Below are 27,221 nucleotides of genomic sequence, written 5' to 3' on the forward strand. Positions count from 1 at the left end.
GGCGGGTGGATCACTTGAGGTCAGGAGTTCAAGACTACCAGCCTGGCCAACATGGGGAAACCTAGTCTTTACTAAAGTACAAAAATTAGCCGGGCGTGGTGATGTGCCCCTGTAATGCCAGTTACTCTGAAGGCTGAGGGAGGAGAATCGCTTGAACCCAGGGGGCGGAGGTTACAGTGGTTGCAGTGAGCCAAGATCGCGCCATTGCACTCCAGACTGGACAACAGAGTGAGACTCAGTCTCAAAAATTAAAAAAAAAAAAGGGAATCTGTCTGTGGGGTGTCTCCATTGCTCTAGGTCACTTTAGGATGTTTGGACTTGTGCCTGGAAGGTATTACTATTATTATTATTATTATTATTTTGATATGGAGTCTTGCTCTGTCACCCAGGCTGGAGTGCAGTGGCGTGATCTTGGCTCACTGCAAGCTCAGCCTCCTGAGTAGCTGGGACTATAGGCACATGTCATCACGCCCGGCTAATTTTTGTGTTTTTAGTAGAGACAGGGTTTCACCGTGTTGGTCAGGCTGGTCTTGAACTCCTGACTTCAGGTGATCGGCCCCCCTCAGCCTCCCAAAGTGCTGGGATTACAGGTGTGAGCCACTGCGCCCGGCCATACACATTTGTTAACCTGTTTGCACGTCTCCATCTCCCCCTTGCTCTTTTGTAAGCCCCTGCAGGTCTAGAATGGTGTCACTCACTGTCTCAGTGTCCCAGGGCTGCCATCACAACATACCACAAACTGAGTGCCTTGAAACAACAAAGCTTGATTGTTTCCCAGTCCTGGAGGTCACGCATCTGAAATCAGACATCAGCAGGGCCGTGCTCCCGCTGAAACCTGCAGGGGAGAACCCTCCTTTGCCTCTCCCTACGTTCTGGTAGTTGGCTCAGTTTTCCTCGGCTTGTGGATGCATCACTCTCATCTCGGCCTCTGTCACCACCTGGCATTCTCCTAGTGTGTCTGTGCCTTCACAGGGCTGTCTTCCCTCTTCTCAGAAGGACACCAGTCATATTGGATTAAGGGCCACCCTACTTCAGCAGAACCTCGCCTTAATTTGATTACATCTGCAATGGCCCCATTTCCAAATAAGGTCATATTCCGTGGTGCTGGGAGTAAGGACTTCAACATTTCCTTTGGGGGGATATAATTGAACCCATGACTATCCGCAAGGCACCTGGCACAAGAGATATCTGCGGGATGAACAACAGATACAAATAAATAGATCCTTCTGATTGTGAGCCCCCAGGGGCAGGGCTCAGCACCCCATCTCTGTGTCCTGGGCCCTAGGTCAGAGCCTGCTCTCCTGAGGGCAGGTAGATGGATTTTCATTGAGATGTATCACAGGGAATCTGCCCAGCCAGCTGGCTGACCAAGCCACCCCTGATGAGAGTCCTCTGGCCGGGGCTGGGGGTGGCCCAGGGAGCGGTTTTCACCCCTCAAAGGTGCAGGCCTGACTGCTGAGTCCAGAAAAGCTGACAGTTTGCTCAGTACCGCTGCCACTCAGCACAGACGGGGCAATCCCCAGGGAGATGTCGCAGGCAGCCGGGGGCGACTGATGTCTTGGTGACACTGCTAATCCGGGGCCCAAGCTACCCTTGCGTGTGTGCGTCAGGCTGACTTGCAGTGGGAATACAAGGGGTCCTGGCTGGGAGGGGGCAGCGGATGCTGAATCAGGGAAGAGTGGGCTCCTCCTGCATGGGTTGGGGAGGGGAGGGCAAGCTGGGTTCTGCAGGGCCTACCTTCCCGTCCCCCATGGCAAACAGCCCCTGGCCACCACCACCTGCCCCCTCTTCCCCTTCAAGGCTCCAGCATCCGGTGGCCAGCCTGGCTGCACTCAGGGAGCTGGAAGGGGAGGAAGGACCAAGGCAGCAGCCATAAAGGTCAGCAGCCCTTGGGGCTGGGAACATCCATGATGCAAATGTGGAATTTACACTCCTGGAGTGCCTGTTGGCCAGCCTCCCGCCTGTTTCTATGCCAGCCAGCAGCCTGGGCAGCACGGGCACAGCAGATGTTGTGGGCCCTGGCTGGAACGGACAGCTCTGGGACTCCCCACTGCTCTGCGCACCTCCCCAGTAGAGCCCTGATGTGCATGGGGGAGTGCCTTGGTGGGACTGGGCAGGTCTGCTCCGGCTGGATGAGCGCAGTGCATCCTACTGGTTGCGGGCTGTCTGCCTGGGATCTGCAACCTCAACTCTCCTGGCTCCACGGCTGAAAGGGCCAGACGTGGGGAGAACAACTAGACACTAACCGTGCCCTTTCCCATTCATCCTGCTCCACCCAGCTTCTTTCCAAGACCAGTTCCATTCAATGACTTTCCTGATCTTCACAGGGACTTGGGATGAGGGGAGGGAGAGGCAGGACCATGGAGCACTCCTCTGTGCCAGGGGTTTTCCTTTAAACCTTCTAACAGCCCTGCTCTTATCATCCTGCTATTCCAGGAGAGGAAACTGAGGTTCAGAGAGAAAGCCTCCCAACAAGATCACACGCCCAAAGAATGGCAGAGCCGGGACTTAAATCCATGTCTCTATCATTTCCTACAGCTCAAGGAGCTGACTCTAATCTTTACTCAGTATCCCCCGTTCCTGGCCACTGTTCTGCAAACTGCTTAGCCTAGCAGACCTGAAACGATGGCCTCCAAACCTCACACCAGGCACTGAGAGTCACACGCCTTTGCTGTGTGTGTGTGTGTGTGTGTGTCTCTGTGTGCGTGTGTCCCATGCAGTTGTGCAGTGTCGTGGGACTGTGTGGTGACTGAAAGGCCAGGAGTCCCAAGCCCAACACCTCATCTGCCTCACCTAGCCTCTCTGGACTTCAGGCTCCTCTGTCCTCTGTAAGTCTGGAATCCCCAAGGCAGAGTCGACCTCCCTCTCTCTTTGCTCTTCCAGCTCCTGCCTGCCCCCGGCAACCACAGCAGAGCCTGACACCCCGTGGGTGTTTGATACATCTCGTCCTTTTCTGACTGACAAAGCTGCCATTCTGAGTCCCTGGGGATGCCGTCCATAGATTCCTCAAAAGGCTTCCCAGGGCGGAACCCTTCTCAGGGCTCAATCTTCATTTTTCTCTCATTTACAAACTTGCTTGTCCCCTCCCCCATCCCTCTGCACTGTCACACTCGCTGGCATGCGCGCACAGGCACTCTCTCACTCAATCTCTCTCTCTCTCGCTCTCTCTCATTCTCTATGTCTCTCTCTTTCCCTCAATCTCTCTGGTTTCTCTTGCTCTATCTCTCTGGTTGTAACTGGGATTCTGTCTCTCTCAGTCTTTCTTTTTTTCTAAACTTTCTCCTTTCTTGGTCTCTCATGCCTTCCTTTCTCTCCTTCTATCCTCTGTCTCTGGCTTTTCTCTCTCTCTCTGTCTCTGTCACTTGTCTCTGTCTCTCTCATCTTTGCTACTATGCCTCCCTTCCCCCTCTCTATCTCACACACACACACACACACACACACACACACACACACACACACACACACACACACGGGACCCTACCCCCGGGAGCCCTTCCATGCATCTGTCATAATGTGTCACGTCACACTTTTCTCCTGGACCATCAGAGCCTTTAATCCTATTGACATTCAGTTAATGAGTTTCTCTCACTGTTGGCAGAACCTCCTGCCCCACCCGTGCTGGGCTGACCGGGATCAGAGTTCAGAGTTGTTGCTGGGCCATTTAGGGCCTGTGGGGAAGGGAGTGGGGAAAATAGTCTTGGTTGTGAGGGGCTCATAGTCTCCCACAGCGGCCTGAGGGGTGCCATGGGGAGCAACCCCTTGAGTAGTGGGAGTCGCCTCCACTTTCCTTGGGATGAGGCTGGCACTGGAGGAGCTGGCACATCGGGGAGGTGCTTTGTGGCATGCAGGAGGCTGTGGACACAGTGAGGCCCCGGGAGGCAGAGGAACCTGTCAGGGCCATGCAGTGAGGTGCACTCATGGCTCAGGGCCCTTCTTCCCCCATCTCTGGGCTCGCCAGCCAGTTGTGGGTTGTGCCAAAGAGATCTGGGGGCATGGATCCAGAGAGGAGTGGGGCCAAGCCCAAGGGATCAGGGTTCCAGCGCTAAATGTGACCAGGCTGCTGGGGCTGTGGGTTGCCTGGAAAAGGCCAGGGAAGGGCTCAGGAAAGGGACAGAGGCCTGGGGGAACAGCCTTCGGAAGCTGCTGCTGAGAGACGAACCCTTGGGGGTGCCAAGGGAGGTGTTGTCAGCTTTGCCCTCTGGGGATGCTAACTTGTCAGAGCTTAGGACCAGTGGAGCCCACCTCCCATGGAACCGCACCCTGGGAGAGCAGAGTTGGGCTCTGGAGATCCTTCTCAGGGAGGGCCTCTACCCCCATGCAGGGCCGTGGGGGTCCAACTCTCTGTTCATCACTCAACTCCAGAGAAGCAATAGCCCTGGGAGGGTCCAGAGCCTTGGTGGGCCAGGTGGGGTGGCTCTTGGCCTAGGGTATCCTCAGCAGCCTGTCGCTGAAAGGCAGCCTGGAATAAGGAAGGAGTATTGGCCCGAGTCAGACAAACTGGGTTCGAATCCCCACACTGCTTTTCAGGGCTGTAAGGACTGTAGGAAAGTCCCTAACCTCTCTGGGCCTCAGTTTCCTCCTGTATAAAATGGAGCAACTGCTCTCTGCCTCCAGTGGCTCCCCATGAGAAATGAGCAGCATGTCATATGTAAACGTGCCTGGCATGGCATACTCCTGCTCGGTAAACAGCCACCAATATAATTGTTGCTTTAAAATGTCTAACCACGCTGATATACCATTATTCAAATATCAGATTGGCAAAGCTCACAGAGTTTGATAACACTGTTCTGGCAAAGCTATGGGGATCAGACAGATGCAGACAGGGCCAGCGGAAGTGTAGCCTGGTGTAACCTCTAAGGAGGGCCGTCCAACCTCTCCATTCCTTGATAACTGTGCATAACCACGTCTAACTCGGCGGTTCCACTCCTGGGAATTTCCCTACAGGTCTGCTAGCACACATGTGAAGTGGTGTGGGTACAAAGTTATTTATTACAACGTTTCATGTAATTACCAAACACTGGAAACAAGCTAAATGTGCATCAATAAGGGATCAGCCGGGCCTGGTGGCTCATGCCTGTAATCCCAGCACTTTGAGAGGCCAAGGTGGGTGGATCATGAGGTCAGGAGTTCAAGAAGAGCCTGGCCAGCATGGTGAAACCCCGTCTCTACGAAAAATACAAAAATTAGCCGGGCGTGGTGGTGTGTGCCTGTAATCCCAGCTACTCAGGAGGCTGAGGCCGGAGAATCACTTGAACCCGGGAAGCAGAGGTTGCAGTGAGCTGAGATTGTGCCATTGCACTCCAGCCTGGGTGACAGAGCGAGACTCCATTTCAAAAAACAGAAAACAAAAAATAAGGGATCAGTTAAATAATGTGCAGTCCTTCCATATAATGAAGTCATCTGCAGCTGCAAAATAAGAACGAGGAACCTGTTTTGCAAGTGACATAGAACAATAATCAAGATGTGTTTTTAAGGGAAGAAAGCCAGGTACAGAGCAGGATGTGTGTGCATTTTAAAAGGATAACAAATGAGAATCCCTATGAGGGTGACGGTTTATACATAGAAAATTTCTGGAAGAACACACAAGAACTGGCAACAAGGTTCCCTCTGCAGAGGGAAACTGGGTGGTGGGGACCAAAGGAGGAGCGACTTTGCACTGTCAGTCCTTTTGGAATTTTGAATTTTGAAGCATGTGAGTGCATTAGCCATTCAAAATATAAATCATGCCTTCAAAAATAAATTCTTATTTCTGTACACTTAAAAAATATCCATTTTATGATTAGCCTCTCCTGGTCCAGACTGAGCTTCAAATGGGCTTTTGGCTCCATGTGAAGTTTCTAGGGGTAGAAATGGCATCTAGGAATACTCAGAAGCTGGGTCCTCGTGTCTTCAGTGAGTTAAGACCCCCCGGGGGTCCCAAGCCCACCCCAAAAGTAAGGGAAGGGGGAGACTGAGGGGCTGCATTAGCACCTGCCCATCCATGGCTTTGGAACAGCTATGAAGTCCTTGTGGACAGGTAAGTCCTCATTACATTCTGCTCCACATCCAACTGAGGCTGGCAGAGAGGTGGGAGTGGGTGGGCGTGAATGGGCAGAGAAGGGTCCTGGCGTTGGGGTCACTACTTCCTCTCATGGAGAGGGGAAGGTTGAACATGCTATATCCTCCCGACAGCCGTTGTCAAATGCCTGCCTCCTCCCCTAGGAATTCTGACTCTGCTGGTACCCAAAGTGTTCAGAATTCCACCAAGGGAAGATTCTCCCCATCACTGAGCACCTACTGTATACCTGTGCCAGGTGCTTTCCCTCTCGATGGCACAGGAGCCTAGGGCAGCCAGGACCTCGATCTCACATGCCACACTCCTTGAGGGGGGCACCATGCTGGCACCTGCCCCTGGGAGAGCAGGCACTCAGACTGGCCCTGTCTCCAGTGTCCCTGGCTGGAGTCCCCTTCCCACTCCCAGGACCTAGTCAGTCCTGATGCTGGAGTGCCTGCAGCCCCCAGTGGGCCCGGCAGCGCCACAGACACCCATGGCGGGGAGCAGGAGCTCTGCTGCCAGGAGACTGTCTCCCTGGATTCTGACTCTCTGAGGTGGCAACAATGTGGAGGAAGAAGGGTGCCGCCCACCCCCTCCCGGAGCTGGGGATGGTTGGTGCTGGGGTACTGGAAGTGGGATAAAGGCCCTCTGCCAGGCCTGGTCACTAGGGACCAACTGGTGTACAGTGACCCCTTCCTGGCGCTGTTGCTCCGAGAGGCACTGAAGGTAGGGTTCTCCCTAGGGATAAGGGGCTCAGGGGACAGGTTTTCCTGCACTGCCAACACCGGGGGCCTTCATTTGACTTCACAAGTGGGAAACTTATCACAAAATGTAGTTATAGATTCATTGTGTGCCGAACCTCACAGATTACCATTATAAACTTCGGGAGAAGCTGGGATGGATATCTTCATTTTGCAGAAACTGGGGCTCAGGGAGATGGGGACTTGCCCTGAAGCCACATAACTGACCCCAAAGCCCCAAACCTCGTCACTGACCTACCCACACTGACACACATACCACTGCCTCCTTCCCCCAGGCTTCCATATGTGCTTGTATGCCATGGATCAGCTCAGGCAGGGGGCATTGGAGCTCAGGCATAGGGCATAGGAGCCCAGGCAGACATAGGGGAAAGAGCCCTCCGGGAAGTGTGCACAGCTTAAGCAAAAGCACAGAGGTGGGACCATTCGGCAGGGAAGTGTGAAACTGAAGCGTGAGAGTGAGAGGTGAGCTGAGGCTCCAAAGTGTGGAGGGCCACCTTGGGGAATGGAAGGTTAGTCAGGAAGGATGTAGTTTGAATGCCAGGAGGGATGCCTATTCAGGGAGCCCTAGGGCAGCACCCGAGGCTTCCGGCTGCAGGACTGGCAAGATGAGAGGCGTCTTCCCAGAAGACGATGAGCAGGGCAGCAGCGAGGCACCAGCTCAGGCGAAGAAGCCCCGGGGCAGGTGCAGAAGGTGGTAGTTCAAATACACTTTTGGAGTCAGGATGGTTGGATTGAAGCCCAGCTGCTTACCAGCGCTGTGACCTTGGGCCAGTTACTTAACCCATCTGAGACTAAGTCATCTCATCTATAAAATGGATATGACAATGATGACAACAATACAGGTTGAATATCTCTTATCAGAAATACTTAGAGCCGGGCATCATGGCTCACACTTGTCATCCCAACATTTTGAGAGGCTGAGGTGGGAGCCCACTTTTACAAAAATTTAAAAATTAGCTGGGGGTGGTGGTGCACACCTGTAGTCCCAGCTACTCAGGAGGCTGAGGCAGGAGGATCACTTCAACCCAGAAGGTTGAGGCTGCAGTGAGTTATGATTGCACCTCTGCACTCCAGCCTGGGTGACAGAGTGATACCCTGTCTCAAAAAAATAAAAAAAGAAAAGAAAAGAAAAGAAAACAGGCTCACGCCTGTAATCCCAGCATTTTGGGAGGCCAAGGTGGGTGGATCACCTGAGGTCAGGAATTCAAGACCAGCTTGGCCAACATGGTGAAACCCCATCTCTACTAAAAATACAAAAATTTGCCAGATGTGGTGACAGGCGCTTGTCATCCCAGCTCCTTGGGAGGCTGAGGCAGGAGAATCGCTTGAACCCGGGAGGCAGAAGTTGCAGTGAGCCAAGATTGCACCACTGCACTCCAGCCTGGGCAACAAAGCCAGACTCCGTCTCAAAAAACAAACAGGCTGGGCACGGTGGCTCATGGCTATAATCCCAGCACTTTGAGAGGCCGAGGCAGGCGGATCACGAGGTCAGGAGATCTAGACCATCCTGGCTAACACGGTGAAACCCCGTGTCTACTAAAAATATAAAAAATTAGCCAGGCGTGGTGGCAGGCGCCTGTAGTACCAGCTACTCAGGAGACTGAGGCAGAAGAATGGCGTGAATCCAGGAGGCGGAGCTTGCAGTGAGTCGAGATCACACCACTGCACTCCAGCCTGGGCGACAGAGTGAGACTCCGTCCCAAAACAAAACAAAACAAAACAAAACAAAACAAAACAAAAAAACGGCCCGGGTGCAGTGACTCATGCCTATAATCCCAGCACTTTGGGAGGCCAAGGCAGGTGGATCACCTGAGGTCAGGAGTTCAAAACCAGCCTGACCAACATGGAGAAACCCTGTCTTTACTAAAAATACAAAATTAGCCAGGCATGGTGGTGCATGCCTGTAATCCCAGCTACTGGGGAGACTGAGGCAGCAGAATTGCTTGAAGCTTGAATCTGGGAGGCGGAGGTCGCGGTGAGCTGAGATGGCACCATTGCACTCCAGCCTGGGCAATAACGCCAAAACTCCATCTCAGAAAAACAAACAAACAAAAAAACCGAAAACAAGTTTTGGGTTTCAGATTTTGGAATATTTATATTATTCTTATCTGTTGAGCGTCCCAAATCTGAAATCCAAAAGGCTCCAATGAGCATGTCCTTTTAGCATCAGTCATGTGGGTACTCGAAAAGTTTTGAATTTTGGAGCATTTTGGATTTCAGCTTTGGGGGTTCGGGACGCTCAATCTGTTCACACATGGGGCTGTTGGGAAGACAAAGTGGATAGACACATGTCCAGCACTCAGTGCCTGTTAGGACATAGTAAGTGTCCATCAGTCTCTGCGATTCGGTACTCGGAATCATTACTACCCCGACACCTAGCCCCACCTCCCAGCCCTGGGCTGCTGGGACAGATTGCTTCTGTTTCCTGCTCTGAGAGGGAGCAGAGGGGATGACATGGGCCAGTGGGGAAGGAGGAGCCTCCCCCCTTGGAGATTGACATGTCCCTGGCCCAGACCTACAGGAACCTCACTGGTTTTAGAGCTCTGGTAGGTGACCAGAGAGACAAGGACTGGCCCTGGAGGCTGAATCCCTGCCACACCTGTCCTTGCCCCAATTCTAGGTGGGTGGGGAACTATACACTTGTTTCCCTAGTCAGGGATCACTGTGTCCACTTATCGAGGCCCCACGTCAGACTCCTGTGTCCCCCTGACACACCTGGGAAGAGGAGCGGGTGGGGTGATGTCTGGGCCATGGGCTGGTAGGCATGCCCCGGCAGCTCTAATGAGGTGTGTGAAGGCCACAGAGGCTGCCTTGGCAGCGGTGCGGTCAATAAGAGGGCAGGGGAGAGGCGGGCCTGGCGTGATGGCCATGGCAGCCGTGGGCGATCAGCCCTTTGCCGACGGTTGCTCGGGTGAGCAAGTGCGCTCCGAGCCATTCGACTATAATAACCCTAATCTGCTCATTACCACTCCCGGAGCTGACGGGTGACTCAGGCATGAGCTGCCAAGGGTTTCTGCCTTCGTAACCCCCATTGCACCCTCCCCCCTCACATCTGTGCAACAGCTGGGCTCCAGGACAGCCAGTTCCCAGCAGACTCCGGCACCATCTGCTTCTCCTGTGGGAGTCAGGCTCTGAAGAGGGTGTGCTCAGGGAGCCTCCTAGAAGAGTGGAGCTAAGGGACACCTGGTCTAGTGTTAGGGAGCTCTGTGTCTTACTCTGCTCCCCAGAGGGGGTGCAGGGGTCCAGGCTGGGGGCTCAGGAGGCTTGGGTCCTGATGGATGTTAAATGACTTGTTTCCCTAATGCCTGAGACTCTAGGTCTCTCCATCTGCATGATGGAAGGGCTGTCTGGCTCCCTCTCCACTTCTCCAGCCAACCAGACCTAGTGCCAGACGGTGTTTTTCCCGTCTGAGGGCTGGGGCGCCTGTGTGTTGTGTGTTGGGGTGTGGGGTGCATTAGAGGACAGCTGAACTGCTGACTTCTATGGAGTGTGGACGGGGTACAGTAGAAGGGGAAAAGGCAGAGGCATCGCCTCCTAGTACCTTTTGCCCCACCCAGCCCCAGGCTGCCTATCAATTTGGGGATTCTCAATCCCCCTCTCCTGCTCCTGCTGGCTTTTGAGACTTGTTCTGCATGGCTGCCCCTTCCTAGAACTGGGAGGACCACCAGGATCCTTGGTAGTCACAATAGAAGCTAAGGCTTACTGAGCACCCACCTTGAACCCTTAGAAGGCATTGTGTTGGCGGTCACAGCAATCCAGCTAGGTTGGCGCTATCATCCCAGTTCCCAGATGAGAGACCTGAGGCACAAAGGGGTTACAGAAGGTCACACCACTAGCAAATGGCAGCTCTGGGGTATGAACCACAATGCATGTGACTCTGGGTCTCCTCACAGAACCACAGAGCCACACGTGGCCCCAGTGTACAGTTGGAGACGGAAGACTTCCCTTCTAAAGAAGGAACACACTGAGACTGGAAAACCTGGCTGCCCCACATGACTTTGTGCCCACCTGGCATGCAGTAGACACTCAGCAATTGCTCAGGGCCTAAAGGGCTCATCAGACAAACTGCTTAAATCGGAACTGCTCTGGTGGAAGCAAAGATGGGGTCCCGCCGGGCGCGGTGGCTCACGCCTGTAATCCCAGCACTTTGGGAGGCCGAGGCAGGCGGATCACGAGGTCAGGAGATCGAGACCATCCTAGCTAACACGGTGAAACCCCATCTCTACTAAAAATACAAAAAATTAGCCAGGCACTGTGGCGGGCGCCTGTAGTCCCAGCTACTCAAGAGGCTGAGGCAGGAGAATGGCGTGAACTCGGGAGGCGGAGCTTGCAGTGAGTGGAGATCGCGCCACTGCATTCCAGCCTGGGTGACAGAGTGAGACTCCGTCTCAAGAAAAAAAAAAAAAAAAGATGGGGTCCCATAAACCTCTCCCCAGCCTCTCATTTTCAGAGAATGAAACTGAAGTTGAGAGGGGGAAGGGACTCCCAGAGCCACTCATCAAGTTGGTGGCAGAGTCAAGACTAGAACTCATGTGGTGGGATGTCCCCAGGGGAGCAAGCCGGGAGAGGTCAGGAGCAGGTGGAGGGCTCTCTCCCCTCCCAGAGTGGGTTGGGTTACGCCCCTGCCCCTTTCCTCAAGCTGAGCCAGAGAGACAGGGGAAGAGGCCTGGAGACTCGGCCTGGGCTGAGCCATCTGAGCACCCAATGGGTAAGTGCACTGGGCTCCACAGGCTCCCACCAGCCAGTGCCCTACATGGTCCTCTTGATGGCCTAGTCCAGGGACAGCCCATGTGTGTGTAGTGCAGAGCCACCTCATTCCCCACTGTTGACACACCCAACTCCCTTATTCCATCAGTAAACACTGGGCCTGGAGAGACAGTCCAATTGGCTGGCAGTGTCCTCCTCCCAGCTCCACTCCTTGCCTAAACAGACAGCTCTGTTTGTCCTCCCTGCCCAGCCACCAGAACTTCATTGTCACCCAGATCCCTGCCCTGTAAGCAACTCACCTCCTCTCACTCCCACAGAATACCCGTGTCAGAGCTGGAGAGGCCGATGGGAAACTTTTAGGACAACTTCTAACCCCCTACCCAAGCAACACCACCTCCACTTCTTTTTTTTTTTTTTTTTTTTTTTTTTTTGAGACAGAGTCTCACTCTGTTGCCCAGGTTAGATAGATTGTCCAGTGGAGTCATCTTGGCTCACTGCAACCCCCCACCTCCTGGGTTCAAGCGATTCTCCTGCCTCAGCCTCCCAAGTAGCTGGGATTACAGATGCATGCCACCACTCCTGGCTAATTTTTATATTTTTAGTAGAGATGGGGTTTCGCCACGTTGGCCAGGCTGGTCTCGAACACCTGACCTCAGCTGATCTGCCCACCTCGGCCTCCCGATCTCAGGTGATCCACCCGCCTCAGCCTCCCAAAGTGCTGGCATTACAGGCATAAGCCACCACGCCTGGCTACCACCTCCACTTTTACAAATGACAAAACAGAGACCCCAGAGGGGAGGCGTGGCAAGAGCCATATAGAACAGGAAGGCAGGCCTCACCTCCAACCACTCACTGCTGGGCGTGGCCTCTGTGTCTTGGCATGTGCTGTTCCTTCTGCTAGGACAGCCCTTCCTCGACGAAGCCTCAGCCCACTGAGTGAATGACAACTTTGGCTGTACCCACACAGCTGTCTCTATTGTGGCTCATGATGCCCGGCCCCCTTTCCATCACCCTGCAAGCTTCCGAAGCCCGAGACCTGGGTTGGTTCATTGCAGATCCCCCAGCTCCCAACCCAAGGTGCCCAGAGTGAGCTACTGACAAAGGCTTGGACATGAATGAATCGGTGGGCTTGAACCAGAACAAATTCTCTCAATCCTGGCCCAGCTTGGACCCCCAAATCCCAATCCCTGTTCTCCTAGGCCAAAGCTATTCTGAGAGGTCTTTCAGGCCCCTGTTTCCAGATCCCAGTGGGCCTTGAAGACATGGTCTCCCTTGCTTCCCCTGGGCCTGGGCCCCGCCTGGGCAAAGCCTTCTCTCAGTTGTTGTGGGTGAATCATTGGCAGGCTGTAAACAGCTCTATGGAGCACTGGCTGTACCACCAAGGCCCTGGCACTGATCCTAGCCGCGCCAGGGGGATCTAAAAGAAGACATGGCTCCCACGCACCCACGATGGAAAGGAGAAGGTGGAATAGAAACAGGGGGGAGGTTTCCAGATTTGCATACCAACACGTGCACAGGAGTCTGTAATGCAGCCCAGCCTAGGAGGGGACAAAACAGAACCTGGAGGACGAGAAGGGGATGAATCAGAAAGCCTTCCAAGAGGAAGGGACCTGCAGCGAGGAGGTGGGGTGGCTTCTGGGAGTTTAGAAACCACCAGTATTTACTGAGCACCTACTATGCAACAGGCACTGCTCCAGGGCTACAGGTACTGCCATGAACAAAACAAAGACCCTATGCCGCACAGAACAGAAAAGCAGAGCAGGGCCAGGGTGTGGGCAGCTGCCTTATGTATCATTTGCAAGATTCTGTAGCAGGCCAAGAGCTTGGAGACTTTTCCAGCCACTTAACAGATGAGGAAACCGAGACCCAGAGAGGGCTGAGGAGTTGCCTGGAGTCGCACAGGAAGACAGGGCAGAGGCAGACCCCAGGCCCTGCGTGTGGGCTCAGAGGTGAGGATGCCTCTTTGGCCTTCAGAAAGGAGAGGCTTTGACCTTCAGGAAAGCCCTGAGCTCAGTCCCTCCCCACGTGGCCCAGGTGGGGCCTCATTTCCACGGTAGGTATTTGGGGGCTGGCTGAGGGAAGGACCCCTCCCCTCCTGCCCCCCAACTAGGGGTCCCAGGGCACTCAGAGAAACAGCAGAGGCTTGTGAGGAAAGCCAAACTCGAGTCACTCAGCGGTGGGTTCCCCAGGGCTACACCTCCTCGCCGCCCCGTCTGTAGATGGGCAGCTCTGACTCCGGGCTTTTGGCCTTTCCAAGACCAAAAATGTTGCTTCCTTTCCTCCCCCAGGAGCAGCCAGCTGGGGCCGACAGCATGGTCTGGCGTCTGGAAACTCAGACTTCTTCCAGCCCCACACCCCACCTACACCAGCCCCAGCACAGAGCTTGATGTCTGCTGAGTGACTCGCTTTCCATGGCTTCAACAGCCTCGGCCGCAGCAGGGTCAGAGCGCGGGCACTGACTTTTCAGACTCTCACTCTGCTAAGTGAACATTAGACCCACATTACGTAGCCGCTGAAATTTGTGGCTGCCTCCTACAAGCCATTTGATAAGTTCTTATTGTCACCTCCCCCTGGTATGCGTGCACCCTCAGGGACTGGGGCAGCTTGTTCACTCAGAGCCAGGGTGCTGCCAGGGGGTAGGAGCGGGGCATGGGTGGCACAGAGCCCTGGCTGGGAGCTGTGGCCCATCTGTGTTGCCTTGAGCATGACGCTTGCCCTTTCTGGTTTCACCTGGAAATGGCTCTCCAGAACGTGACTCAGCTTCCCTGTTCAGCCAGCCCCCTCACTGGTCCGTTCCTAGGCATAGTCCTGGGTTTTGGACAAAGGAGCCTCTTCTGAGGTCACTAAACCAGCCCCCAGCCCTAAACCTGCCCCAAACAATTTGTCATCCCAGGCCTCTTGGACCTCCTCCCAGAGCTTCCCAGTATCCCGACTCCAAAGCTATCCTTTCCTTCTCTGAGCTCTCACCTCGCCTTGTCCAGGTTCTGTCCAGACAGCGTCCTGGGCCATTGCACAGGTGGGTACTCCATGGGGCTCTGGCCTCCTTTACATTGGAACCCCCTGCACAGGCCTGGCACATAGTCGATTTCTATAGATGCCCATTCAGTCACTCACCAATTCAACAAACAGCTCTTTGGGCCAGCTTTGTACTCAGCTCCACACTGGGCCTGGGGATAGATATTAGAGGCTAATAAGGCACAGCCTTACCCTCAAAGAGCTCCCTGTCTGCGGAGAAGAAATACAATGACAAAGCAGGTGATTCGTGCCCTAATGGGGGAAGCCCTGGGAGCAGCGGGAGCACACAGCAGTGCTACCTAACCCTGGGGAAATGAGGGAAGGCTTCCTGGAATAGGCAACATCTAAACTGAGACCTAAAGAATGAGTAGGAGTTAACCAGATAGAGGAAGCAGTTCCAGAAAGAGGGAGCACCCAGGCAGAGTTCTGGAGTCTAGAGACAGCACATGGACTCTGGGAAACCTCAGGAGTCGGGCTGGCCTCTTTGCTTCTTCTGTTGACTGGTTTTTCCCCACCCCTCTAAGAAAGAAGGGGAGATAGTTCTTTCCCATTGGGTGGCCTTCCCAGACCCCTATCCCTGCCAGAAGAGGCCCGATAACTCCCAGGTGGCTGGTCACTTACCACATGCACCTAACCTGCCTATCACTTCTCTGCTCTGAGCCTCAGCCTCAGCCTCGTCTGTCAAATGGGGTGGGGCACTTACGCCCCACGTCATTCTTACGAGAGACCTGGAGGAGAGAGGAGAAGCCCTAGCCCTTCCCCTGCCTAACTAGGGGTGCAGCCCGGATTGGGTCTGGGTCTGCAGGGGGAAGTGCGGTGGGGGAGACCCTGAGTGCTAGTGCCCACCAATCTGAGCCCAGGCTGGCCACAGACCCCTGGCTTCTCTTCCATCTCAGGAGTCTTTCTCCCTCAGCCCCCTCACTCCCAGCCACATTGGAAGATGATAAAAAAAGAAAAGAAAGAAATGGTCCTCCCACTACCTGGCAGGCGTGCCCACGATGAGAAATGCCTTTCCAGGGGAGCGTGGTCTCTGCAGAGCCCTTGCCAACCCCCAGTCCTACCTGTCGTGATCCTCTGGCTGCTCCCTTGTGTTTTCTCCCCCTATTCCCACCTCCACCTCACTGGCTGGAGGGAAGCGGGGAGAGAAAACAGCCTTCACAGTGGGGCTAAGGACTCAGAGACTAGGCATGGGGGAACGGGGGACAGAGGGTGGGAGGGGAACCCCAGGACCAGCGTGAAGCAAGTCATTCTTCCCTTCCTGGTTTATAGGGAGGTAGAAGTGAGGGGTGGGAGTGGAGTACCTGACCCTCATAAACTCTAGGACAAATTCAAGGCCCAGAAAGGGCTGGGCCCCGATGAAGGGCTCAACAAGCTTATAGGATTAGATCAGAGAGCCAGGGGGACATCAGGAATGGTCTTACCCAGCAAATGTGCAAACTGAGGTCCTAGAGGGGCCAAGACTTCCCCAATCACACAGCAAGTTAGAGGAGGTAGAGGCAGGACTAGAACGTGGGCCTTCTGTATCCAGTCCCAGTGGTGGGAACGGAATGCAGGATAACTTAAAGAGGATAGTGACAAAGCCAGGTCAGGCTGCCACGGAGGTCAGAGTCCAAGCCTGACCATGGCTTTTATTCCTCCCCTACACACTGAGCTCCTGTGCCACCAACTTGGATGCAATAACAAGGAGAAGAGAAATTCTTGCCTGGATCTTCTGGGGAGCCAGATTTCCAGGTCTTTCAATGTTCCAGAATTGCAGAAATGCTGGAAGGAACCTCCTGGATCACCTATTCATGAGAGAACTCAGGCCAGGGAGAGGAAGGCCGTGCCAAAGGCCAAGCCCCAGTGAGTGACCCACGCATGTCTCAGGTTCCCAGACCAAGGCTCTTTCTGGTGTATCACAGTGGTTAGGAGGCCAGGCTATGGATGGGTCTGACACACCTGGGTTCGAATCCCTGCTCTGCCATTCACTGGCTATGGGACCTCACTTTACTTCTTAGTCATTTATCTGAGCCTCAGTTTCTCCACCTGTAAACTGGAGATGGCAGCGCTTACCACATAGGGTGTTATAAAAATTTAATGTAGGCCAGGCGCGGTGGCTCAAGCCTGTAATCCCAGCACTTTGGGAGGCCGAGACGGGCGGATCACGAGGTCAGAAGATCGAGACCATCCTGGCTAATACGGTGAAACCCCGTCTCTACTAAAAAATGCAAAAAACTAGCCGGGCGAGGTGGCGGGCGCCTGTAGTCCCAGCTACTCGGGAGGCTGAGGCAGGAGAATGGCATAAGCCCGGGAGGCGGAGCTTGCAGTGAGCTGAGATCCGGCCACTGCACTCCAGCCTGGGCGACAGAGCGAGACTCCGTCTCAAAAAAAAAAAAAAAAAAAAAGAATTTAATGCAATAACATTAGTTCCACGGGGACAGACTCTGTCTCACTTACTATCATCTTCTTAGCATCTAGAACACTGCTCAGCACATAGTAGGTCCTCAACAAAATGGAACACTCATAATCATTATCACGCTGTACTATGCTGCTTCTGGCTTGATATCAGTAGCAGGGGCAGAAACAGGATGACCTCTTTTATTCCACTGGCCCCTGAAGAGAAGCCAGAGTCTGGCTGTTGCAGAGGGAGGCCACCAGCCATGCTAGAAAGAATGGCTGTGCAGCCTTAGACAAGTTCCCTCTCCTTTCTGTTTGGTTTCCCCCCAGCACAAGGAGGGCATTGCTAAGTGATGACTTAAGTCCCCCAGCTTGAGGACTGCTCCTGGACCCTGTGCCATGGCTCTGCCTGAGATAGTTAAATTTTCTCCTCTGGGATGCCCAGAGGGAAGGGCTGAGGGGCAGGGCTGGGCATCCCAGATGAGAAAAAGGGTGGGGATGGGGCAGTGGCCAGGCTCTGCCAGGCTCCTGGGAGCCTTTGCTCTATTAGGCGGTCAGCTTATAGGACACAGGAGTGATCAGGGTAGCCAGGCGTCAGTGCAGGCACCAGCCTCCACTGGGGCCTGAGAATGAAGCTTCTGGTGGATGATGGCTGGTTCATTAAGGGGATGAAGGGCAAGGCTGGAGACTTGCTGAGCACTTCATCTGCCCCCACTCCCAGGCCAGCCTCACACTACCTGGCACTTAGCGGTTCCCTCCCCAGCAGGCACTGGGGAATGGTGAGGAACCTTGCTCTCATAACAGTCTCCAGTGCCCGCTCTGCCCATTAGCTCCTGCTCCTTGCGGCTCTTTATTGTGAGGGAGGCTTTATTGCTACCTCTGGGTTGTAGGGTGGAGGGTGAAGTTCTAGGAGCAAGAGGCCCTGGCTGGGCATGACAGAGCAGGTTCCCTGCAGGACTGGGAGCCCCCTCCCAGGGCTGCCAGCTCCCAACCTGGGGTCTTGCCATGGTTTGTTGCCAGCCAAGTCACATTTGTCCCCGTGAATCCTCTTGTCCCCTACACACACACACACACACACACACACACACACACACACACACGCTGACCACACCCTCAGCAGAGCTCCACCCTACTCCTGGCATCAGGGCCTCTGGGGAGGGGCTAGACAGCCAGGCTATTTTCCAGAGGGTTTCAAAGGCCCAGATCTGGAGGTTCATGAGCCCAGAAAGCTCTGGGCTCAGGAGAAAACAAAGCAACACCCTTCCCTGAGCCCTTGGAGGAAATGGCCTCCAGGGGCCAGGGAGGAAAAACAGGAAGGGCCAGGCTGGGGAGGACGTCCTGAGGGTGGGGACAGGGAAGAAGGCCAACCTATCCCTGTCTTCCTCCCTACACTAGTGGGCTCTGCAGAGGGAGCGGCCAGCGTGGTCCTGGCCTTGGGCTGCGCTAGGGACTGTCCTGGGCTGCACTGGGAGGTCTGTCCTCAGCTGGTGGCTGCCCACCTGAGAGCTTCCTCAGGGATCCCAGTTCACGTGATGGGAGCTGAGCGCTGGGGTTAGAGAGTCAGAGTCCTCTGTGGGTGGGGGCAGAGCTGTGACACCTGCCTTCCTCTCTCCACTCCTTGGCCTGTGGGGGCCCCAAGCAAACTCCCCTCCCCTCATTCACCCTTCACTCTTCATTTACTGAGCCCTCCTCAGTACAAAATAGCAACAACAGAGTAGAGGATAGCAATAACACAAACTGCTTCCTCCTACCTCTGCCTCCACTTTACAGATGAGAAGACTGAGGCATGCGGACAATGAACGAAAACAAACAAAAACTTTGCCCAGGTTACACAGCCAGTGAGCACTGGAGGAGAATTCAAATGCTGGCTGCCCGCCGGACTGCACGGGGCTTGCTGGTAACCCTTTCCTGGAGCAGTAAAGGCTTAAACCTCAGTGGGGTCAGGGAGCCCCAGGAGCCCGGAGGTGGGCAGCTGACCCCGGCCCTAGTGGGGCAGGAAGGCTCACGGCTGGCGATCCTTCACACTTACCATTGACTCCGTTCACCCTCCCCTGCTCGTGGGCGACTCACGCTTTCTCACGATCTCCTCTCCTCAAACCCCACCCCACCCTCCCCCGTCCTCACTCTCAGCTGTTGACCTTGTTTTTCTCACTCCCTGAAGACAATCCAGTCTCTCAGAAGTACTTCCAGATTTGCACGGGCACATCCGCCCCCACCAGCCTCTGCACCCACACATTGCCTCCCCGAGTCCTAGGAGAGATGACTGTCCACGCCTGCCCTCACCCACCACCCAGGCAGGCACCAGAGCCCAGTCCCTCTGATCAGCAAGTCATCCCGTCTCAGTTCACCAAACCATTCCCGTCAGTGGCTGTTTTTCCTCCCATCTTACACATACCTGCTCTTGATCCTGCTTCCCCTGTGGCTGCCACCCAATTCCTTGTTCCCCTCTGCAACAAAACTCCTCCCAGGGTTGTCTTTATCCACTATCAGCGGTTCTTCTCCTCCTGTTCTTTCTTAAACCCACTCCAATCTGGCTTTCATCCTCACCACTCTATCAAAATTACTCCTATGGGCCTTGCATGCTGGCTGATACCTGTAAGCCCAACGATTTGGGAGGCCGAGGCAGGAGGATTGGAAACCTGGAGTCTGAGACCAGCCTGGGCAACACAGCAAGACCCTGTCTCTACAAAAAAATTTTAAGGCTGGGTGTGGTGGCTCATGCCTGTAATCCCAGCACTTCATGAGGCCGAGGAGGGCAGATCATGAGGTCAGGAGATCAAGACCATCCTGGCTAACACGATGAAACCCCACCTCTACTAAAAATACAAAAAATTAGCTGGGCATGGTGGTGGGCGCCTGTAGTCCCAGCTACTTGGGAGGCTGAGGCAGGAGAATCGCTTGAACCTGGAAGGCGAAGGTTGCAGTGAGCCCAGATCACGTGATTGCACTCCAGCCTGGGCGACAGAGTAAGACTCTGTCTCAAAGAAAAAATAAAGAAATAAATAAAAATCAGCCAGGCATGGCGGCGCACATCTGTAATCCCAGCTACTCAGGAGGCTGAGGCGGGAGGTGGGATGATCGCTCAAACCCAGGACGTTAAGACTGCAGTGAGCTAGGACCATACCACTGCCCTCCAGCCTGGGTGACAGAGTGAGACCCCATCTCAAAAATAAATAAATAAATAAAATGCTCCTACCAAAAAGGAACTTCTCCATGGCTAAACTCAACTGTCAGTTCTCAGTCTTTCTGCCACTTGCCCCTGACCCCATGGCATTTGGCAGCGTAGCCCTCCCTCTTCCCTGAAACACTCTTTCCACTGGGCTCCTAGGTCACCTGCTGTACTCACTTGGTTTTCTGTTACTTCTCTCACCTTTCCCTCTCCGTCTCCTTTGCTGCTTTTTTCTCTTCTTCCAGACAGCCCAACATGGGGTGCCTCAAGCCCAGACTTTGGTTCTGATCTCATTCCTCATTCCTCTGGTGAGCTCACCCAGTCTCATGGCAACAGCATATATACACCAATGACTTTCACATCCATACCTCTAGCCTGGACCTCAAATGTTCCACTGTCCACTCAGCATCCCCTCCCTGCACTAGATAGCTCAGGTCCAACGCATGCCAAGCTGAGCACCTGTTCTCCGTTACACAACTCGCTCTGACACATGCCTTCTTCACAGGGATGCCACCTTCCCCAGTGGGCAAAAATTGGTTCTTGGGGGGACAGAAAAATATTGATATTACAATGGTTTGTAATTTTCCAAAGGGCCAAAGTACATGAACATGTATACGTCATAGCTGTGGTGTTAAAATTCCATTGTGGGCCGGGCGCGGCGGCTCACGCCTATAAACCCAGCAATTTGGGAGGCTGAGGTAGGTGGATCACCTGAAGTCAGGAGTTCAAAACCAGCCTGGGTAACATAATGAAACCCTATCTCTACTAAAAATACAAAAATTAGCCAGGCATGGTGGTGCGCACCTGTAATCCCAGCTACTCGGGAGGCCAAGGCAGGAGAATCGCTTGAAATCAGTAGACAGAGATTGCAGTGAGCCCATAGCCCATATCACGCCACTGCACTGCAGCCTGGGCTATAGAACAAGACTCCATCAGGAAAAAAGAAAAAATCTGTTGTGCGGGGAAGTGATTAGAGAAAAATGTCTTCAAAGGCTCCTGAGGGTGGGTGATAGTGAAAAATTGATTGAGAAAAGGCACTGCTCCAACACAAACCCCATTTCAGCCAATGGCAATCCAAGCCTTCCATGGCTCAGGCCAAAGCCTTGGAGGCGATGATCTCGGCTCCTCCCTTTTTGAAACAACCCACGTCCAATCCATGAAGAAATCCAGTTGGTTCTGCCTTCAAAATAGATCCAGAATCCAAGCCCTCCCAACCACCCCCACAGCACCCACCCTGATTCGAACCACCATCATGTCTTGCCTGGATTAGTGCAGCAGTCTCCTGACTGGTCTCCTTGCAGCTGCCCCCGCTCCCTACACACACACCCAGAGTGATCTTTTTACAATATACGCCAGCTCATGTCCTTCCTCTTACAAAAGACACTCCAGTTGCTTCCCATCTCCCTAAGTTCTCATAGTGACCTGTCCTCCCCTCTCCCCCAACACTCTCCCCCTACACTCTTCTGACCACTTCCTTCCTCCGCTCCAGCTCCACAAGCCCCGTTGGTTTCCTCCAACAAACCAGGTATTATCCCACCCTACAGCGTTTGCACTGGCTGTTCCCTCTCCCTGGTACACTGTTACCCAGATAACTGCAGGGCTAAATCCCTCTCCTCCTTCAAGTCTTTGCTCAGATGCCACCTTCTCAATGAAGCCTACCCTCATTACCCTGTCTCAACATTGCAATCCACCCCCAGATAACCCTCACTTCTCTCCACCTTTTCTTTTCCCAAACACTCACCACCTTCTAACACACTATAACATTTCCTTCTTTTGCTCATTGCTGATTGCTATCTCCCTCTGCTAAATGCCAGCTCCTGAGGGCAGGGATCTTTGTTTTGGTCACTGTTGCATCTTCAGCATGACGACAGAGCCTGGCACACAGTAGGTGTGCCTGATACACCCTGGACACTCACTGCAGCCTCCTGCCATATCTGCTTTCTGATGTTTCCCACCCCAGGTTCCATCATATCTCCCCACCTTTGAAACCACATTTCCCTGTCCCTGAAATGCCCCCCACGCCCCCATCCCTTAGTGAGCTCTTTCTCAGCCGCAGAACTCTCTCAAAGATGACTTCGCCTCTCTGGTTAGGTCAGGAAGGGCCCTGCCTGCCAGACAGGGAATCTGAGCTTTTTCCTAAGAGCAATTATGGATCCATGGAAGGGCTTTGAGCTGAAGAGCAACCTGGTCACACTTGCGCTTTGCTGCCCTTAGGATAGTGGACAGGAAGGGAGCCAGGCTGGAGGCAGAGGAGGAGACCTAGGGAGGAAGTCGATGCAAGATGGAAGGACTGGGGCTAGGGCCATGAATGAGGGGCAGGGGAGGCTGCGAAGGACTGGAGCCAGGAAGGAAAAAGACCAGGACTCACTACCAACAAAATGTTTCCAGGTAAGGAAAAGAGGGAAAGTAGGGACATGGCCAAGGTCTCTGCTTTGCAGGGTCAGGGTTGTGGTGGTGCCTTAGCTAAGGACAGGTCATGGGGGAGCTTCTCTCCTGTGCGAGAAGCTTCTCTTCTCTCTCACTACAGCTTCCATTCCCTTTCACTGAAGCATCTGGCACCCCAACACTTCTGGCCATAAAGAGAGAGGTCAATGGGGATTTGGAGAGGGATGGGCCTTCCCCAGGGGAACACAGACCTCAGACCTGGAGTGGAGGGAAGGGGCTCACACAGAGGTCTTTTTCAGAAAACAGGCCTTAAGGCTGTTCCCCAGAAATTAGAGAGGAACTTCCGGCCGAGAAGCCCATACTTGCCTCATGTTCTGCGTAGCCTTGTTTGACCAGAAAGACAAACAGCACAGGGAGTGGCCTTTGTGACATTTTATGAGGACTCCCCAACTCAGCCCAGGGTGTGGCAGTCAAGAGAAGACAAAAGGCATCCCCTAGTCAGACACAGCTATCCCTGGAGCATCTCCCTGGAGGAGCCAGAGACCCTCAGAATCATCTCATGGTATGTCCTCATGTTGCAGATGGGGAAACTGAGGCCCAGAGACAGAGAGAAGCAAATTGCCACAGGGCACAGTTGATATTACCAGGAGGGAACTGAGGCCACAAGGAGAGGACTTATCTGGTCTGATAGGGATAGACTAATAATAGCCCCGGTATTTGTATAGTTATTTTCTTCCCAGGCGTTCAGAGCACTGCACGTCCATGATCTCATTTGTCCACAAGACATCCCTCTGGGATGGGTGACAAGGCGACTTCATGCAGATGTGAAAATGCTCTGTCATCCCCCGCCGCCTGCCCCCAATAACCTTAATTTTCTTTTTCAGTCTCTATTATGTCCCCTTTCTTCCCATAACCAATTTAATTCAACAAAGATTTACGAGGCTACTGCTTGGTGCAAGGTGCTGGGCATTTGGGAAGCTTCAGGATTTCCCCAGGGCCAAGGTCATTGCTCTGCTTTCTGTAGTCCCAAAGCACTGTGTTCAGACCTGCATTTGTGTACATCCTATTGTCTCCATACAGCTACCATCCTGGAGGGCAGGGCTTGGTCTCGTTCAAGCTTGCACACCCCCATAGTGCTCAGGCCAGGGCCTGGCATTCGGGAGCCTGGAGAAATCCTTGACCAGGGCCATGTTTCCCTGAATCCACCTGTTCATGCACTTGTCGCACTGTATGACAATTACTCAGAGAAAGAGCAGGATTCTGTATATGCAGTGCCTAGCACATAGCAGCTACGTCATTAATATTTGCTGAATGGATCAATAAAAAATGTGAAAGGAGGAAGATGAGGGTGGATAGTAATGGGCGATCCTTGCCCTGAAAGAGTTCCCCGTCCGTTGCAGGGGTGGAGCAGGTGGGCAGAAAGCGGGATGGAAGAGCTGTATAAATGCTATCAACTTGGACAATTCCGTCACCGAAATGCTGAGAAGTGCCATGGGGCTACAGAAGAGGGGAGTTCAAACTCACCTGGGAGAATCAGGGACGGCTCCCTGGACAAAGTGACAGTGAAGACGGGCTTTGAAAGGTGGAAACCCATAGGGAGGAACTCAGTTTTTAGGTGAAGGCAGGGCACTGGGCAAGACGAGGAGGTCAAAAGTCACACTGGGGCAGACTCTGTCTCAGGCTAAGCTGCTCCTTTCCACAGGCGCGGGGAGCCATCGAAGGTCCAGGGGCTGAGAAGACAGTAGCGCAATTGGATCTTGTGTCTCAGAAAACCACAGAGAGGCTGGGCGCGGTGGTTTATGCTTGTAATCCCAACACTTTAGGAGGTGGGCGAATCATTTGAGGCCAGGAGTTCAACACCAGCCTGACCAAGATGGCAAAACCCTATCTCTACTAAAAACACAAAAATCAGCCAGGCATGATTGCAGGTGGCTGTAATCGCAGCTACTCAGGAGGCTGAGGCATGAGAATGTCTTGAGCCTGGGAGGCGGAGGTTGCAGTGAGCCAAGATCATGCCACTGCACTCCAGCCTGAGTTACAGAGCAAGACTCTGTCTGAAAGGAAGGAAGGAAGGAAGGAAGGAAGGAAGGAAGGAAGGAAGGAAGGAAGGAAGGAAGGAAGGAAGGAAGGAAGGAAGGAAGGAAGGAAGGAAGGCAGGCACTCCAGCCTGAGTTACAGAGCAAGACTCTGTCTGAAAGGAAGGAAGGAAGGAAGGAAGGAAGGAAGGAAGGAAGGAAGGAAGGAAGGAAGAAAGAAAGAAAGAAAGAAAGAAAGAAAGAAAGAAAGAAAGAAAGAAAGAAGGAAAGAAAAGGAAAGGAAAAAGAAAACCACGGGGAGGGAGGGCATGGATGGAAAAGACTGGGGGAGGCAAGTGACTGGGCAGGAGCCAGGTGAGGTGGAGGGTGAGCGGCTTGAGTGTCTGACTTAGGGAGGTGGCTCAGGAGTCTGAGAAGAGGGTGTGAGAGGCTGGGCAGAGAAAAGGGTCTGAAGGATATGGACACTAATTAGGTGTGGGGGAAGAGCAGCTGGAGGCTTTGGGGAACCGATGTGGGGCTTGAGAGAGTGATGGGGCCTTAGCAGCTGTGGGGTAACTCCAGGGAGGTAATGAGTTTCCTCCACCTGGTGGAGAGGCTTCACTAAGTACACAGCTGCGGAGCTTGGGAGGGAGGTCAGGGCCCCAGAGACAGTGCTGGGAATGGGGATGAAGCAAAAGCTGAGGCCGTGGGAGTGGATGAGGTCACGAAGAGAGTGGGTGAGAAAGAAAAGGGAAGAGAGGACGGAGCCTTGGGGGACGCCCACCGTTGGGAGGGGTGGGAGCAGGAAGAGAGCGGGAAATGAAGCAGCCAGGAAGATGGGGGTCCCCCATTCTTCCTCCTTTCCAGGGTGCCCGGCCTCTGCGCCCCCTCACCTCCCACGGGCCACACCCAGCTGAGGAGCAGGCTCTGTTGCCTGCTCAGCCTCCAGGAGAGCTCTGAGGAGTCAAAGGCAGGAAAGCCCAGGCATTGAAGGTTTGGGCTCTAGACCTGGTTGGAGCTGGTGTGACTCCCACCTGTCCCTCCACCCCGCCGGCTGCCCGACCTCAGGCAAGCCACGCCCCAGGCAAGCCACGCCCCTCGCCTCCTCAGCCCCCTCACCTTCCTAAGAGGATCACAACGGGACTTCCGTGACTATTAAATGGGATAATGCGTGTTATGCACTTGGCACCCGGGCCTGGCAGTCCCTCAGAGCTCAGTAAGTGCTGCCGGCTGCTCTGACGATTATTATTGAGCAGGATTGGATTCTGGCACTCAGGCCGGCAGGGCCAAGGAGCCCAGCAGCTCCCGGAGGCCTTGGTGAGGGAGGGGGCCTGGCCACCTGAACTCGCCCAGTCTTGGAGTGCTGGGGCCTCTCCTGTCATCCTCCTCAGCCCAGAGCCAGGGATGGCTGAACTGGGACAGTCCCAGCTCTCCCGGCGCAGATCACCCTTCCACCTGCGAGGGATAGGCCCCCACCCCCACTGCGGTCTTCAACTCCAGCTAGGGCAGAGGGTGGGGCCTCAATCCTGGGGCTGGGGATCCCTCAGAGAGAGTCATCTCCCCCGCCCCCCGTCTGTGTACCGGCCCCCTCCTCCTTCCGGGCTGGCGCGGACGCGTCCTCTCAGGTCCGCGGTAATTTGTCTGCTCACGCGGGCTCCGCGGCACCCCCTCCGCGCACGCGCATCCCCGCCCCGGGCCGGATACTCGGGGCGCTCTGGGTGGGTCAGTCCAAGTTGCGGAGAAAGATTTCTATGCTGGGGGCGCCAGTCGCTGGCGGCGCCGGCCTCGAGCCCAGGCCGGGCGTTTGCGGGCGCTCAGCTATTAAGAGCGGAGACGCCTCGTCCCCCGCCCCCCAAGAATTCTGCAGCTGGGACTCAGCCCAGGCGCGCCTTCTGCGCGGCCCTGGAGGACCAGGAGCGCAGGCGGCGAGTGGTGCTGGCTGGGATGGGGGCTGCTGGAGCAGGTCTTGGGTTGGCGGATTCTGGCTCCTGACCCCTCACACACCGAGGCCTGAACCCTGGACTTCTCAGAGCCTCAGTTTCCCCTTCTCAACCTCAGCCTCAGATCTGGAAACAGGTCAATTGCTATCATCGTGGGCCTGCATGCCTGTCTGTGCAACCTCAGCTGGGCGGCAAGAAGAGTCATGGCCTGCTGAAGCCTGGGGAACAGGTCCCCATCCCACACTACCAGACCTGGCCTGGGCTCCCTCAGAAGAGGGGGGCTTGACCCCTCTACCAGCTGGGCTCGGGTCTGGGGTTCAAACTCAGGCCAGAGTTGTTCAGCGCTAGGAGGCCCCCATTAACTAGGCCACCCCTGGGGATGGGCGGTGGAGGCTGGAGCTGACTGGCCTGGGTGCCCAGGGGAGGTGGCTGCAAGGCCCAGGGCTTTGAACAAACCACAGAAGGTTTCTGCAATATCAAAAGAGCTCTTAGAGACTAATCATATGGGGGGAGGGGGGACAGTTGGCCCAAGAGCTTCTGCTTGGTTCCCATCAGCGAAGGATCAAAAAGCATTTGGTCAAAGAACCTTTAAATACCTTGAAAGGCAGGTGAAGCCAGTTCAGTGGGTTCCAACAGGGACTGAAACGCTGGTCTGAGCTGCAGACAAGCTGGCACCAGCCACAGGACATGCTGGGGGAGGGGACCACTGAGACAGGAGGGAGAAAAGGTGTGGATAGACCAGCAGCCTACCTCCCTAACTGTCCCCTCTTCCCCCACACCCAGAAGTCACTGTGGAGAGGATGGGGAGGGCAGAGAACT

The 27,221-nt window shown here is 54.4% G+C and overlaps 1 long non-coding RNA gene across 1 annotated transcript; it reads right to left on the reverse strand.

Annotated features, from left to right (window-relative positions):
- Positions 1 to 28: 28 nt before the first annotated feature.
- Positions 29 to 26,253, reverse strand: LOC112424560 (uncharacterized). Its single transcript, XR_003015340.2, has 3 exons — positions 25,582 to 26,253; positions 23,972 to 24,177; positions 29 to 10,593 (listed from the first exon to the last, which is right to left on the reverse strand). It is a non-coding gene; the product is annotated as an uncharacterized lncRNA (long non-coding RNA).
- Between the last annotated feature and the right edge of the window lie 968 nt (positions 26,254 to 27,221).

The sequence above is a fragment of the Macaca nemestrina genome, chromosome 12, assembly GCF_043159975.1.
Source record: "Macaca nemestrina isolate mMacNem1 chromosome 12, mMacNem.hap1, whole genome shotgun sequence".
In the NCBI taxonomy this organism is placed as follows: Eukaryota; Metazoa; Chordata; class Mammalia; order Primates; family Cercopithecidae; genus Macaca; species Macaca nemestrina.